Source organism: Dermacentor silvarum, chromosome 3 (assembly GCF_013339745.2).
Source record: "Dermacentor silvarum isolate Dsil-2018 chromosome 3, BIME_Dsil_1.4, whole genome shotgun sequence".
In the NCBI taxonomy this organism is placed as follows: Eukaryota; Metazoa; Arthropoda; class Arachnida; order Ixodida; family Ixodidae; genus Dermacentor; species Dermacentor silvarum.
In genome coordinates this window covers 41,800,830-41,805,103 of record NC_051156.1, presented here as the reverse complement: position 1 = coordinate 41,805,103, position 4,274 = coordinate 41,800,830, and the positions used below count along the sequence as shown (strand labels likewise).

At 51.5% G+C, this 4,274-nt stretch overlaps 1 pseudogene; it reads left to right on the top strand.

The window, feature by feature from the left end:
* Positions 1–1,814: 1,814 nt before the first annotated feature.
* LOC119443798 (uncharacterized) lies at positions 1,815–3,921 on the top strand (annotated as a pseudogene).
* The last annotated feature ends 353 nt before the right edge of the window (positions 3,922–4,274 follow it).

Genomic DNA, 4,274 nt, shown 5'->3' with positions numbered 1-4,274 from the left:
AGATGTCTTGGACTGTGCGCCTATTACAGGCGCTTCGTCAAGAATTTTTCACGGATCGCTGAGCCACTGACGTATCTCACGAAGGCCGACGTCGAGTTCAAGTGGGAGACGCCGCAAGTCGAAGCATTTGAAGAACTGAAGCGACGCCTGCAATCGCCGCCAATACTTGCGCATTTCGACGAAAACGCCGATACCGAAGTCCACACCGACGCAAGCAGCGTAGGACTCGGCGCCGTGCTTGTGCAGAGGACTGACGGACTAGAAAGAGTTGTAAGTTACGGTAGCCAGTCGCTATCGAAGGCGGAAGCAAATTATTCCACAACAGAAAAGGAGTGCCTCGCCATCATCTCGGCTACATCAAAGTTTCGGCCCTACCTTTATGGCCGGCCCTTTAAAGTTGTGAGCGACCACCACGCCTTGTGTTGGCTAGCTAACTTGAAGGATCCTTCAGGTCGCCTCGCACGACGGAGTCTGAGACTTCAAGCATTCGACATCACCGTCGTTTACAAGTCCGGACGAAAGCACTCTGACGCCGACTGCTTGTCTCGCGCCCCCGTCGAACCGCCGCCCCAGGACGACCAGGATGACGACACTTTCTTGGGACCCATCAGTGCTGACGAATTCGACGAAAAACAGCGAGCCGACCCGGAACTAAGGAGTCTTGTAGACTACCTGGAAGGCAAGACCGTCATTGTGCCCAAGGTGTTCAGGCGAGGATTGGCGTCGTTTTTCCTGCAAAACGACATTCTCCTAAAGAAGAACTTCTCGCCTCTCCGAGCCAACTACGTCCTCGTGGTAACCTCAGCATTGCGCCCAGAGGTTCTGCAAGCTCTCCATGACGACCCAATGGCTGGACACCTCGGTTTTTCCCGCACGCTCGCAAGGATACAAGAAAAATACTACTGGCCTCGCCTCTCTGCCGACGTCGCCCATTACGTAAGGACATGCCGAGACTGTCAGCGACGCAAAACACCGCCGACAAGGCCAGCCGGACTTCTGCAGCCGATCGAGCCACCTCGCAGACCGTTCCAGCAGATCGGGATGGACGTACTGGGGCCTTTTCCGACGTCGACGTCCGGGAATAAATGGATCATCGTAGCTACGGACTACCTCACCCGCTACGCCGAAACAAAAGCCTTGTCCAAAGGCAGTGCTGCCGAGGTAGCCCGATTCTTCGTTGAGAACATCCTCCTGCGTTACGGTGCCCCAGAAGTCCTCATCACCGACAGAGGTACAGCCTTCACGGCTGAACCAACTCAAGCCATCCTGCGCTACAGCCAGACAAGCCATCGCCGGACCACCGCCTACCACGCGCAGACGAATGGCCTCACCGAGCGCCTAAATAAGACCATCGCCGACATGCTGGCAATGTACGTCGACGTCGAACACAAGACGTGGGATGCCATCCTTCCGTACGTGACCTTCGCATACAACACGGCCATGCAAGAAACGACGCACATGGCACCGTTCAACCTGGTCTACGGAAGGAAACCGGCAACGACGCTTGACGCCATGCTACCGGATGTCTCCGACGAAGAAAATCTCGACGTTGCCACCTATTTGCAGCGTGCCGAAGAAAGTCGACAGCTCGCCCAGCCTGCGCATCAAGAACCAGCAGAGAACCGACAGCCGACACTACAATCTTCGACGACGCTACGTCGAGTACCAGCCCGGAGGCCGTGTTTGGGTCTGGACTCCGATACGCCGACGAGGACTTAGCGAGAAACTCTTACGTCGCTATTTCGGACCATATAAGATCATCCGACGCATTCGCGCATTGAACTCGGCGACTGCGCATCTGCACAGCTCGCTAAACCTTTCGCTTTTGCAATGGAGATCGTCACCTTCGCTGCTGTGCATTTCCTGCTGCCTGCGATAACCGCTGCTGCTCCGTCAGCTTCGTCGAGGCGCGTGGTCGACTGCCAAGGAAACGAGCCAGGGAACATCCAGGTTTTCCGTGCCAGCGATGCGTCATACCTGGACATCCTACAGAAGAAGTGGCGGCCGGTGGTCCTCAGTCAGGGGTGGCAATCCCCATCGTCATCAACGGCAACGCAGCCACCAGATATAAACTGGACGCGGCCATCGACACAGCTTTGTGGGCTCGGCGACTGCGCATCTGCACAGCTCGCTAAACCTTTCGCTTTTGCAATGCAGATCGTCACCTTCGCTGCTGTGCATTTCCTGCTGCCTGCGATAACCGCTGCTGCTCCGTCAGCTTCGTCGAGGCGCGTGGTCGATTGCCAAGGAAACGAGCCAGGGAACATCCAGGTTTTCCGTGCCAGCGATGCGTCATACCCGGACATCCTACAGAAGAAGTGGCGGCCGGTGGTCCTCAGTCAGGGGTGGCAATCCCCATCGTCATCAACGGCAACGCAGCCACCAGATATAAACTGGACGCGGCCATCGACACAGCTTTGTGGGCTCGGCGACTGCGCATCTGCACAGCTCGCTAAACCTTTCGCTTTTGCAATGCAGGTTAGTCAACCATACGCTCTCTTTTCTAAAAAGTCTAGCAATTATTTCCTGGTGCAGTTGCCGAGCCCGCACTGCTGTGTCGCCATTGCTGTCGAATGTGCCCATATTATCCATGCCTTGCTTATTTTGGCCGGTGATGTTGAAACGAACCCCGGTCCTGACATTCCTGAAAGCCTACTAACCGAATTGCGAAAACTAACCGCTGGTCAGAACCAGCTGATCACTGAAATTCAGGGTCTTAAGTCGCAACTTACTTCTACCGACAAAGCAATTACTGATCTAAGCAAACGAATGAACGACCTTGAGGGTCACTACCAGACGCTTTTGCCCATTCGAAACGAAGTGGATGCAATGCGCACCACGACTGAGCAGGCTATTTTTCGCATTTCCGAGCTCGAAGCACGCATCGACGATGCCGAAAATCGTTCACGGCGGGATAACTTAATTTTTTACGGCATTCCTGAGCCTTCCGGCTCGGAAACCACTGCCGACTGCGAAAGATTGATTGTGGATCTGTGCCGCGATAAGTTGCAACTGATGATTGATCCAAAAGAAATAGAACGTGCACATCGCATCGGTCGTCACTCCCCCAATCACTCTCGCCCCGTCATAGCGAAATTTACATTCCATAAAACCAAAGTAAACATCCTATCGAATGGCCGAAGGCTTAAGGGCACTGACTACAGTATTAGTGAGGACTTTTCTCGATAAATTCGAAATTCCCGAAAACATCTCCTTGCGTTCGCAAAAGGTAAAGGCGTTCCATTTTCTCTGCGCTTTAAGACCTTGTTCATTGGTTCAAGAAAATATACTTTTGATGCCGCCTCGAGTAGTGTTAAAGAGGTGGCATAGCAGCTACATCACCCCAAACAGAAAAATAACATAACACCGACTTGCTGCAGAGATAGCGCTTCGCTTTCTATAATATACACCAACGTGCGCAGTTTCCTCCCAAAGCGTGAATTGGTGTCTAACATAGTCTTATCAACCGGTAGTGACATACTATTACTAACTGAGACATGGCTGAGCAGCGCCGTTACTGATAGCGAAGTTCTAGCAGACCTGCCCGGTTTCTGCCTCTATCGGAACGACCGCGAAGGAACCCGTGGTGGTGGTGTACTAGTCGCTGTTCGCGAGCAGTTGCCATGCTCGCTACTTAACGTTACGTCAGATCTTGAGATGCTATGGGTGATAATCCATACCTTTCCAAAAAAAGTGCTACTTGGTATCTGTTACAGACCGCCCAATGCTACTTCTGATTTCTGTCATCAACTTAACAACGTCATAAGCGAACTGGTAACCACCCGCCCAAATGCGCAAATCCTGCTCTTCGGTGATTTTAACTTCCCGCAAATAGACTGGCGTACCATACAATCATTCTCGGTATCCGGACACACAGAGGTCAAAAATTTTGTCGATTTCTGCTTTAACTTTAATCTTTCTCAGCTAGTAACCGAACCAACCCGGATTTCGCAGCAAACTGCTAACGTCCTCGATCTCATACTAACCGACCACCCTGACAGCCTTTCATTCATTTGTTACTTGCCAGAGATCAGTGATCACAAAGTAATCCATGCCACGTTTTCGTTAAATTTGTTAATACGGGATACCTTTAAGAAAACAATATGTCTATACGACAAAGGAAATTACAAAGCAATAACTGAAGCTATGAATACCTTCTTTCCTGTATTTGAATCAACTTTTCACGATCATTCCGTTAACAGCAATTGGACGCGCTTCAAAAACAAACTAAGTGAACTTGCAAAGAAATTTATTCCTAAAGTCACCTTTCGTTC